Source organism: Dermacentor variabilis, chromosome 2 (genome assembly GCF_050947875.1).
Source record: "Dermacentor variabilis isolate Ectoservices chromosome 2, ASM5094787v1, whole genome shotgun sequence".
NCBI lineage: Eukaryota > Metazoa > Arthropoda > Arachnida > Ixodida > Ixodidae > Dermacentor > Dermacentor variabilis.
This window is the reverse complement of record NC_134569.1, coordinates 118,206,913-118,219,397: the sequence shown is the minus strand read 5'-3', so window position 1 is coordinate 118,219,397 and position 12,485 is coordinate 118,206,913. Positions and strand designations below refer to the sequence as shown.

The 12,485-nt window shown below is 46.1% G+C and overlaps 1 protein-coding gene and 1 long non-coding RNA gene across 2 annotated transcripts in view; both read left to right on the top strand.

Annotated features, from left to right (window-relative positions):
- The window catches only part of LOC142572598 (uncharacterized), a 291,788-nt gene that overhangs the window by 9,121 nt on the left and 270,182 nt on the right, over positions 1-12,485 (top strand). The window lies entirely within an intron of this gene.
- Positions 9,931-11,692, top strand: LOC142570957 (uncharacterized). Its single transcript, XR_012825724.1, has 2 exons — positions 9,931-10,376; positions 11,565-11,692. It is a non-coding gene; the product is annotated as an uncharacterized LOC142570957 (long non-coding RNA).

Sequence of the window (12,485 nt, the reverse complement as noted above, 5' to 3'; positions counted from 1 at the left end):
AGGCTACACTCAAAGAACGGCGACAGCGGTGAACACAGTCGGAGATCGTCGAAAATCTGATCAACGGGTCAAGCGCGTCGGCTTTTATACATCAATCGTCGAATGTTCCAGACTAATCGCTGGGACCCGCGCGCCTTCCACAAAGTTCTACATTATTCGCGTCGCGCACACATGCAATCAGATTACACAAGGTTCGGTCACAGACAGCGGATGTAACCATCGATAACGTCCCAGAAACTTCCGATACATGCAGGCGCGTCCGGCGCTGTGCGATAACATTTCTTAGCGTGAAACGTGTCGCCCGATGAAGACAAGTACACGTGTCAATATGACGCCTTCTGCTTTCTTGTAGCGCTGGAAGAATCAGAGGGACACCGCAAAGCAAACAGAGAAAAAGCGCAGCGCTAACTTTCAACAACATATTTATTTCCATTTCTCGCAGGCGTACTTGTATACTCATCAAAAAGTCATAAGAGACGTACACACTGCTCGGCAAATGTGAACAAAACGGGGAAAACCACGCGCAGACACATTTGTGGCCTTACTGATTATTAAGAAGAGTGGCCGCTGAACGTGAACAGAGATTATCGAGCTATTTTACTGTTTAAAAAAAAATCGATGGCTTACTGGCGCAGGCGCTTGAATTTTGGTGCCATAACGCCGGACGTTCTACGGATTTTTTGACCCGTGAGCCACTTAAGGCTTTCGCGTTAACAAGAATTTCACTGCTGTAAAGTTCGTGTTAGCGGGATGTTTTTCATCGTTTGAAAGACCTTGAAGGTAAAGACTCATTGTTCTTTTGATCACGGTTTGTGGGTGGTCCGGTACAAACGACTAAACAAAGGCTGAGCCGGGATTGTGGAACACTTCTATTCCAGTGCCATTATTTTTCGCTTGTTATCAGCAATTCAAGCGACAACACCGCGCGCCTTATCACCGGGATAGGCCAGTCATGAACTTTTGATGATGATAAAAGCATAGAATCGAGCGAAGGGAATCTTTTCGTTATACCGACACTAACGGTGAAAAACTACTTAAAGAAGCACAATGCAAGTCTCGAACAGATAGAACTAAGAAAAAAAAAGGAAACCACGTCAAATAGACTTCATAAATTTATGGTGGTATTTTATAGACATTTCTGACGATTCACTTGACGTGCTGAATATCATGTTAGCATCAATTGTGAGGGGTTGCTGTCGCGTGCGGCAAAGGGGGAATACGTGTTGGCCCTGAAGATCAAATCCACTTCCCCCAAAAAACTTCCTGTAACAGAACTCGTTGTGGTTCCGTGCTGATAACTACAAGACTATTGCAGAGTTCGTGACCAGTCGTGTGCAACTTTACATTATGTCGAGCCGGGAGTAAGATCGAACGAGACGTGGAAATCGTTTCTAAGAAGAAATGCGAATAGGACAGACGATCCGCTAACGTTCGACGTTATCGGATATGTTTATGCGCTAATGTCCAAGGACGTATGAGCAGTTAGAGCGTACCTTATACTCATGGCGAAGTTGCGAGGTCAAAATATTCCACGACCAACATCTGTTGACGCGTACAATAGCGGCAAAGTGCGTTATCTCGCCACGTACTCGACTTCTAGGAGGGGTCGAGTGAGACGTTCAGACAGACAAGTTCTTTATCGTTGCGGATGGACCGTGACATTTGAAGACACGCGACAACTTCGTTGGCTTCAACGTGGGAAATGGGGCCCGTGTTCACAAAAACACTCTCGTAAGTGCCTTCTGCGATTGGCCGTCACCACGGCGATGTATCTTCATCACGTCGACTGCCAGCATGACATCATGACTGAAGGGCGCCGGATTGCTCAATAACGAGGAAACGCTTTTACGTATGATATTTACGCGTGAGAAGAGCGCTGAAGGTTTCAATAAACACGATAATTCTATCAATTAACTTACTTCAACACGAAGGACAGCAAAAACGTACGCGTAAGTGTCGACAGAGCTACGTAGGAAGTTAGGAGGTGGCTTGAGCTCACGGCCAACTCTGACTTGTTCCCATATTAAATAGAAGTGAAACTCAGAAATTCTTTCATTAGACACACATTAAACAAGCTCTAGGAAATATTGCGTGAGGTAAAAGAAAGAAACGTAAAATTATAGCCAGTGATGGTAGCGAGTGATTTAAGGGTTGAGGTTTTGAGTGTCAGGCAGTTTATAAAAGGCAACAAGAACAAAAGATAAAAAGAAAAGAAGAGAAGCAACTCCAAGTGGAGAAACTCATTAGTTCGCAACAAAAGAGGTGTCGAAGTTCCATAACACGCATCTGAGAGAACGTTTGAAATGGTCAAATTTAACACATGACAATTGTTTACATTGCACAGGCATAGTGCAAGTGTGACTTTTGAAAGGTGATGTAACCGAAGCAAGAACAGTGTTATGAGAGGCTTTGATTTTGCGTGCTTTATGCTCTTTTCAGTAGAAATTCGTCGAAAATTAGTATGTTTTTGTCATGGAGTTGATTATTTGGGAGCTGTAGTTCTTGTTTTCTTTGTGAGTCAAATGGGCAGAGAAAACTGAGGGGCTCGTTTGTTTCTTGTTTAGTTATATGCACATGAAGCCTATAAAGAATTACGTCAAGGAAAAGAATAATAGAATCAAATTTGCTACGTTTAACTCCTACAATATGAGTGTAAAATTTATAGGGATTATTTCTGAATTTCATTTGAAATAACAGCCAATTTCTCCTGTATTTTTTCTTGGCTACCTTTTCTGCTTGCTGCGTACATAGCTGTTTTCGCAATATATTTAATTTCTTGTTAATTAACACACATTTTTAGAAGTCAAAAATTAAGACCCGTAGACCCTATCTCAGTCAATTAAATGTTACTTTGTATTACAAATGCAGCAAACAACGTATAAACTGGATGAGCCGTTATGAATGCAATTAAGTTTTTCATTTCGCCTCTATGGAAATAATACTCATTTTTTTCAGTAGTGATGCTCGGAGTCAATGGAAGGGGCAGCATGTTGCAAGCGCAAATTTTTCTTCGTTAAACGAGAGAAAGTTTCTCCTATGCTCCGTTACGTCTGTGCATACGTTGCAGCCATTATATGTAATTCTTGATTTTTTTATTGTATGCTACAAGTACTTCTGATGAGTTCTTTATGTGTTACTGAAAAACAAGTGGATGATATTGCTGGAAAGCTCATCTTTCGCGACTTTCGCTGCACTCATCTTTTGAAGAACGCGTTCGCAGCTTTGTAGGTCTCATATTCATTCCCTGCAGGCGCTTGTAAGATAATAAATTTCAGATGCTTTACCTGTGAATGTTGTTCGCCTTACTGCACATGGTTAATAGTACCGCACGTCATCAAAACTTCGGCCCGATAGATAAATAACAAGTTACACCAGCTCATTAGGGGATTGAATGCATACTCAAGCGGCCACGTTTGTGTTGAACAGCATTTATTTAGAAGACGCCTGACGAGTGTCGAACGCATAGGTACAATTGACTGTAATGGTTATTGAGAATGCAACTTTTCAAAGACCTAGCGAAACTACAACCACTGTTTTGCTTCACAACAGTTTGGAACCTTACTTCTGAGTGAACCCTTACTTAAACAGGGCGAAGCACAAACGTTTTGCATTAAACATGCTCATTACAAGCTTTTATATTTGAACATGTATTCTCGTGTAAGAAATTATTTGTGATTTTGTTTTGAAATTTACGGTTCTGTGCAGTTTGCATTCCTTCGCACTGATGCGGCGTTTTGTAGTTACCTTATGAAAGCATGCATTGTATTGACTTTCAATATAACAAACTTAACGAACCTTTTAGGGGCTTTTAACCGTACCGTACAGGGCTTTTAACCGTACCTCTGTTGTACGATTTGACCCCGGAGTGAGCGATCTTTATGACGTTAGAAAAGTTCCAGCAATCGAGTGGAATCCACGAATAAGCGGAATCTAGTATGTGAATTTCTTTGCTGGCGTGCAAAAGGTAACATCATCGTCGTAATATTTTACCCGATTCTGCAATGTTGAAGCAGTTCTTGTGTGCAATCTAATCATAGTGTATTTCCCCCCAGTCCTTTGTGTGATATCTGTCAAATTATTAAACGGTGGCGCGGGAAGCGTGGTGGGCAGATAATAATAATTCATTAGCTGCGGAATGTTACCCGTACAATTTGACGACAGCGGCTACGATATCAGCATCTAAGCAGTTTTTTCAAGCACATCACATTAACTGATAGACGAAAATAACTGGGCATCTGTCTCTTTATAAACAAAAAGAAAAGAGAAATTTAGTGGGCGGGAAGAAAATTTAAAGATTGTGATAGTTCATCAACGGGGAAGTGTCCCCCCCAGTAATGTCTTCTTGCTACTTCTCCGTTCTTCTTGGAACGTGAAGTTTCTCGGATGATGATCGCAAGCCATGATCAAACGCCGACAGGAAGCAAGACAGACCAGATGGACAAGGAAATGTTATAGATAAGCGTTTCCACGCAGATACATGGGAGATAAAACAAATGAATTACAATTTGAACAACAGGGAAACAGCGCCTCACTCTTCGATTGCCTCAGTGACTGTTAGGGCCCAGACTGCTGTACGGTGCCTCACTGATCTATCAGCAAATCTGATTACAGCCCAATCCGCCGTGGTTGATCAGTGACTATGGTGTTGGGCTGCTTAGCACGAGGCCACGAGATCGAATCCCGGCCGCGGCGGCAGCATTTCGGTGGGGGCGAAATATGAAAACACCCGTGTACTTAGATTTAGGTGCACGTTAAACAACCTCAGGTGGTCAAAATTTCCGGAGTCCTCCACTACGGCATGCTTCATAATCAGAAAGTGGTTTTGGCACGTCAAACCCCATAGTTTAATGACATTCCAGACTCACTTTAACGTGCGTTGTGCGGAGCCTCACTGATCTATCAGATATGCTGATGTCAGCTCTGTCTGAGGGACCGGATATCGTTTGGATTGATAAAACTCAAACAGACAAAGAAAAAGGGCGGTATAGAGCCGACAGAACCAGTGCCAATGCGTGTTAAAATAGTTTGGTAGACCACAACCCAAAACGATGGGCTTACTCTTAAAAGTAGATGTATTGGAAACCAAAACTATTTGGCTTATTGATACGATTATGTTTCCGTTTCCTATTTCCACGTAGTAAGTGATGACGTCGGCGAAAAGCGCTAGTCACGCACAATTTATGGCCAGGCCACCTCAAGCCTTGGTGGCGTCGCCAGCCAACAAAAAACTGGGTAGCCGGTGCTACAACACCGGGCAACGCAGACCCACTCTAGGTTTGTCTGCGTGGAAGCAGTTATGACCGCTGGCAGCATTCGAACTCGGTGTTTGTAAGATGGCGTTTTCCGAATACGTTCTTCGCATGCATACCGCGTCTCTGCGGCGCGCATTGTGGCTTGTCACTGGAAACCAGGCGAGCCTTATGACCCTTCAAAAGCTACAAAGAAAACCCAAGCGATTGCCGCCCGGACGCGTGGGGCAGTGAACCTCACATAACACGTGGGCAACTCGCGACACTGCGAAAGTATACGAAAAGATCATCCTGCCTACAGCACCTATGGCTAAGGGCTCAGAACTTAAGCCGTCTTTTCTAATACGACAACACAACGACTGATACTGGGACGGAATAATATAATTTGGTCTGAATGACACAAAAGAAACCCCAGAAAATTAATTGAATTTTGAGTTTTAATAGCGCAAGTGACAGTACTGGGCAGAGAGCGCCATGATACAAAGAAAATATTTTGCATTTTCTAGAAATAATGCCCTTAGTTCAACCTGCCAGTGTACTGGACGTTTAGGTTTCGAAGGATGGATTCTAGGTATTTTATGAACTACTTATGCTTTGTAGGACGAAGACGCAGTGTCTGCGAGTACAAAGAGATTGTCTTGAATTCTTAAACATTTTATTTTTGTTCATTTCCTCCAGTTAGCTTTACCAATTTTAGTATTTAATAAAGATTGCCTAATTTCATCCAAATCTTGGCCAATCCCCCACAGTGGGTGTGCGCCATCGCATAAGAAATACCATACCATACCATACCATGCCATACCATACCATACCATACCATACCATACCATACCATACCATACCATACCATACCATACCAGAACGCTATGCCTCTAGCTCAGCTGTTTTTTCCTTATTTCTGCGTACATCTTTGGAGAGCCGGCATGGTTCGTGGAGCGGATGCAAGTTGACGTTCCCGTGCCTTTGCCGGGAATGACGACTTCAGCGGCGGCTGCGTCTAGGAAGCGGACCGGCCTCCAGAGCGACACCGACGGCGATGACACCAGCGTCTACTCGCTCAGCAGTGAGGATTTCTCCGATGACGCCTTCGAGCTTGTGCGGAGCCGCTAGGCGAAACGAAGACACACCACCAGGGCATCCATGTCTTCGAGCACGCCAACGGTAGGACCAACTCAGAATACCGCAGTCAGTACGATTCTATTTGTACCAGAACTCGCTACCGACAACCTGAGGCGACTCAACAGACACTCCGTATCGGTGCAGCTTGAAGCGGTGGCGCCAAGTCAGACAGCAGACGTTAGAGTCAACACTCGAAAAATGTGTTGGCTATCGACGTCACACATGAGACTGCGCTGAGAAATTTGACTAACGTTACAGAACTAGGTGGCGTTAAGCTCCGCTTGTACATCCCCCAGAACAGTGGTTCAACTACTGGCGTCATCTACGACGTGGAAGTCTCCATCTCCAGCGCCGACTTGCCGATTCTAGTGAAGCCTGCCGTTGATGGCGTCGCCATAACACGTGTATCGCCTTGGCACATCCCGCTGTGTGAAAATTATATTCAAGGGCGAGACTCTCCCTTCGCAAGTCAAGGTGGGCCACTTTAGACACCCTGTGCGACCATTCATCCCAAGGCCACTGCAATGCCGCAATTGTATGAGGCTGGGACACGTTAGCGCCGTGTGCGAGAACACGAGAGTTTGCTCACGCTGCAGCGAGCCCCACGCTGCACACTCTTGTGCCGCCACGGTTCTCAAATACTTTAATTGCCTTGGCTCCCATGATGCTTCCTTGAAGGACTGCCCCAAAATGAAGGAAAAGGCGATATTGAAGCAGATGGCGAGAGACCATTCGTCTCGTCGGGAAGCTGTAGCGGCCGTTAGAAAGCGACGCTCCCGACGCCGCCGGACTTCAAAGAACGCTGGTACCTCTATGAAGAGTACGCCTCATACGACAACACCTCCTCCCCTGCGCCCTAGGCCTGGGGCAAGCCAATATAAATCTGACAAGGCCATGGCGGAGACCAATACAACTTGGTCCTCACTACTAAAGCAACAGCCAAAGCCAGAACAGCAGGGGAAATCACAACCGAAGCCACAGTCGGTGGTACAGCCGATGCCACAGCCGGAGGAGATGCCACAGCCGGAGGCGATGCCGCAGCTGATGCCACAGCCGGAGCCGGAGCCACGTCAAGTGATACAGCTGCGAACGGCTGTAGAGCTAACAGCGCGGGTTCCTGACATATTGCCCGAATAAGACCCGCAAGTCGTTTGATGCTCCTGTCGCTGATGAATACCCTTCGAATGCTCTTAAATACCCTCCACACTCCGTCAGCGCGAAGTTCAATGCAAGTGCTGGGGGATGCTCTCAATTCAGTACTAGCAACTCTTGAGTAAGCATCATGGCTCACCCGCATCATTATATTCGCACTGAAGTCAGAACAGCTGAGGTTTAGCCTAAAAATACACTGCCACGCACTGCAACGTACTGCTGACGCCCACCGGATCCTTGGTCTTCACTGGTAACTTTAATGTGCATCACCAGCTATGAACCACCAAGATTGACGGCAGCCTAACGTATCGACGGAGCACTTGCTTTGACTTGACTGATTTCCAAGCACTTTGCTGCGCGCACAGACAGTGCGCGCAGCACGGTGCCTGGTGCCACGGTGCCGCAGCACGGTGCCTGGCGCACCACGGTGCTGAAACGGTGGCGCCACCGCTTCAAGCTGCACCGATACGGACTGTCTGTTGAGTCGCCTCAGGTTGTCAGTAGCGACTTCTGGTACAAATAGAATCGTACTGACTGCAGTATTCTGAGTTGGCCCTACCGTTGGCGTGCTCAAAGACATGGATGCCCTGGGGCAGTTGTTTATATGACGTATTTGGAAGCAGCCATGCTTTAATCCCTTTTATCCCTCTATCCCGCTTTCCTCTTCCTGTTCCCCCTTTCTCTTCCCCCAGTGTAGGGTAGCAAACTGGACGATCGTCTGGTTCACTTCCCTGCCTTTCCTCTCTTTGCTATCTCTCTCTCTCTCTCTCTCTCTCTCTCTCTCTCTCTATGCTTTGTAGGCTGGGAGCGAGTTAACCTTACATAGGACAGGAGCACGCTCCTTTAACCATTCTAAAAAAAACATAATGACATTTCTAGTGAAGTGGTCGAGAGCCTGGTCACCACGACATAACTTGATTGGCGAACCACCGCAAGCTTAATGCGGAGAATGTGGGTTCGACTGCCACCTGCGTCAAGTTGTATTTTCGTCCACTTGTACTTCACCTTAACTGATCAGTAATTACATTTAACTAATACGTACAAGTAAATTCCCACATATATGCTCTCTCTGACCTCATTGTCTGCTTGTTTTACATGGTTGTAATTAAGAAAAAAATCGAGCACCTCGGAACTCATCATTCTTCATCAACATTTCATTTAGCCACACAGGGTGCTTTCTCCTCTTTTTGTACACTACAATTTTTTTTTAATAAAGGCTGCAAACGTAGTGAACATGGCTTTTTGCAGACGAGTTCCAAGGTGAGGCCGACATAGCTTTCCGCTAATAACGTGTGTTTCAGAAAACCAGTGAACGAGCACTTTGTAGTTAACTTTTTTTACTGGAGCCTTGGGAGCAGTTGTTTATATGACGTATTTGGAGGCAGCCATGCTTTAAGGCAGCGTCATTAAAAAGAAAAAGAAAACCATAAAAAAACGCACCTAGTTCGAGATATTAATCGTCCAATTTTAACACTCAACCCAGGCAATATCGAAACTGAGTGCGCCCCGCTGCTACATCAGACGAAAACGTCCCGTGACGATGTGTGAGGCGAAAGTTTAAAGGATGCAACGCCGTGGCAAAATACTGGCCCGACACATGGTGGCCAGGTTCTTGCCAAACAAAGCGTGCTGCATCAGTAACCCCCTCGAGTGTCCGGAACGTTCAGTTTCAGACTTCGTCGTTGTTTTCGTCGCGGGGCGTTTTCGTCTGATATGGTAGCGGGACAGCCTTTTCTGCGCTTCCCGCTCACTCGGTTTCAATATTGCATGGCTTGAGCGTTGAAGTTTGATGAATATCTAGAATTAGACGGGACATGCGAGATAACCAAAAATAGCAATGCATTAAAATATGACTACCTCCAAATTTATCTCACATACAGCTGTGCCCAAGGCCTGTTAAAAAATTTCATGAGCAAATAATTGTTAATGACACTCCCGAAACGGATGTTACTAGGGTCAAAAAATATCTGCTTCGCCTGGAAACTCCTCTGCAAAATTCTACCTTCATTGCACTCATAGCCTTTAAAAAAAATATGTCATCTAAAAAAAAAAAAGAACGTCGTGTATACTGCCCCTTCGATTACTGCCCATATACGATAATGTCAGTAATTCTTCTAAATTTTTTTTTAGATCCGCGTCATAACGCTGTCTCACTGGGACGCCACGACTTCTCTATGAGTGTTCCCCCCCAACGTTGGTTCTTTATCATTAGTATGTCAGCAGAAAGGCGAAAACACTCGGTGAGCTTTGCAAGCGACAGTCCCGTTAATACATCAAAAGCTAGCCGATGAAAAAGAAGTGAGAAAAAGTAAAAAAAGGAGTGTCAACGTGCGCGTCGCTCTTTATCCGCTATCTTCCGCAAGCAGAGACAAGGCCGACACCCGTCTCGCCGAAGACACAGCGACGTCATAGAGAAAGAAATTCAACAAGAGGGGACACTCTTCAAAAACTGGCAACAGGAAACACGTCACGCCTAGTTTCAACAACAACCGTCAGTTGACGCGAGCATCAGAAAAAAAAGAATGTGAAATAAACTTCCAGACAACGTTTTATTTTTTTTTATTCCTTCCCACTAAAAGTGAAAAAGTTTTGCGTGTAAATTAACTTATACTTTGCAACTTTTTGTTTCGTTGCCTAGCAACAAGCTAGCGGCACGCCAGACGCGCGTGCATACGTCATGCGCCAGACAAGCCGCAGGAGTGAGCGAGGCCGGTCGTACGTACGAAGCTTGCGTGCTCGCCGACCCGTCTGTTTTGGATATAGCCCATGTTTTTGGGCTCCCGGCCTTCTCTGTGCTTTTCTTGCGTATCGTCTGCATTTCGACACGGCACCACTGCACTACTGGACTACGGCAAGGTGAGAAATTGTGTTTGACAGTGTGCGGCGCATTTTAAGCACATTTAGGCTTAGTTCGAGTGGCGCAGTTAGCGAAAAACAGCTCCGCCGTCCTGGCGCAGTTAATTTGAGTTAATGCCTCGTCCTGGGAGATGTTTGCGGCGCTTTCTATGAGCGCCAACATTACTGTAACTTATTTCGGTAGTTTTGGAGCACGCTTGCCGCACCCGGCTTATTGACGCAGTAAGCGAAAACCGGCTCGGCCGTGTGACGCATTTGCGCGTGTACTACGTCGTAGCGCCTAAGACAAGTTTTCGCGCATTCTGTGGCCCCCAACATTATTGTAACTAACGTCGTTATATTTGGGGTAATTTAGAAGCACGGTTGCCGCGCCCGGCTTATTGACGCAGTTAGCGAAAAGCAGCTCGGCTGTGTGCCGCAGTTTCGCGTGTACTGAATCTCACTGGTAGAAGTTCGTTACGCATTCTCTGACCCGAAAAAGTATTGTAATTTATTTGGTAACTCTTTAGGATATCTTGAGGCTTGCTCGCCGCGCCTGGGGTTGTGAAGGTGTTAGCAAAAAAGCAAGCCGGCCATAGTGAGTTGGTTTTGCGTGTACTGAATTTTAGTGGGACAAGTTTGTGACGCATTTTATAGCCCTGCAACAACATATACCTTATTTCGGTACTCACGCTTCTCGAAAACGCGACGAGCGATTGCCGAGAGTGATAACACGGGAGTGTTGCATGCGCCGGCAGGACGCGTAAAAGATAACAAGGAGGAGCTCAAGAACATGACATTTATGTATTCTGAGCAACTGAAAACAGGCTTTGCACCCACGAGTCTGACTTCAGTGCGATTAGGAGGCATTCTGCGAGCGTGTAACATGGTCTGGCTGAGCCTGTGTTGTAGCCACCTTTGTGTACTTGGCGTACCATCGTGTCGGCTGAGGCCAAGTTGTTTTGGAAACGCGCAGTCACCCGTGTATTTGTGCACTTGAAGTGCAGGAAATAATGCCCGGGAAAGGAGGGCTGCTTGAAAATTTTGTAGCATTGTTTGGGAGGAGTCTTTGCTGCAAAATATACGTAAAAGTGAATTTATCTGTAATGCCGCTCATTCACCACTTACGCACGTTTCGCCTCTACACGAAATACTCCTGTTAGGTCAATATACCAAAATGATACATGCTTGTAATTTACTTTCTTTCAGCTGATGGCATCCGGTGGAGCATCGTACGGCAACGACTGCTGCTTACCTGGTGCCACAACTTTGGATGAATGCAGAAGCCCGGAACGAGCATTTATATAGAGCAAAATAAACATTTCATCATTTCAGAAGGCGTCTTTCGTTTTCTTTACGAAATTGCACCTGACAGATTCGGTGCAGTCTTGTAAAGGTCAATCGCAATCATTTCTACTTAATAATGAAACGATTCCACGCCAAGGCCACGCGAGGCTCGGCAGAAGCGAAAAGAAAGAAAAATGAATGCCGCGCCGAGCAGCGGAGCCGGCGCGGCGTGTACCAAGTGGTGTTCAAAACGCGCGCGCCCAAAACCGAAACCGGAAGGAGTCAACAACATCCGCTTGGTGTGCTACAGTCAATTCGGCCGCTGGGCTCTATGGGAGTGTCCGCTCTTGTTGAAATTTCTTTCTCTATGGCGACGTCGGCAACTCGGTCTGCAAGCGGCGCTTGTTCAACACTGGTGAAACACGGGCTCGCCGCGCGCACGCAAGCTTCGCGTACGCACATGCGTGTGCGCTGCAAGGCGGGTGATTCCCAGCTCTATACGACGCACGTACTCGCCTCTCGCCCAAGGCAACTCTCGGCCTCGGCTCGTAGGTCATCGCCGAGCTGCGCGGCTAACGCGGCGTCGGTCTTCGATGTTAAGCTGACCGGCCCCGTCTGATTGCACCACGTGGCATTGCGCCAGCGATTTTTTTTCCCTGCTTGCGAAACTGCATCGCGAGAGAAAAAAAAGAAAGTTGTTGTTTGGCTGCTGCTTTTTTTTTTGCATGTTCTTATCTGTGGCGACATCTCGGGATCCTATAGTAAATACGCTGAACAACAACAAGAAAAAAAGAATTTCTTCATGAGCGCTTCCTTTAATGTAACTTGTAGGTTTGTCGCATC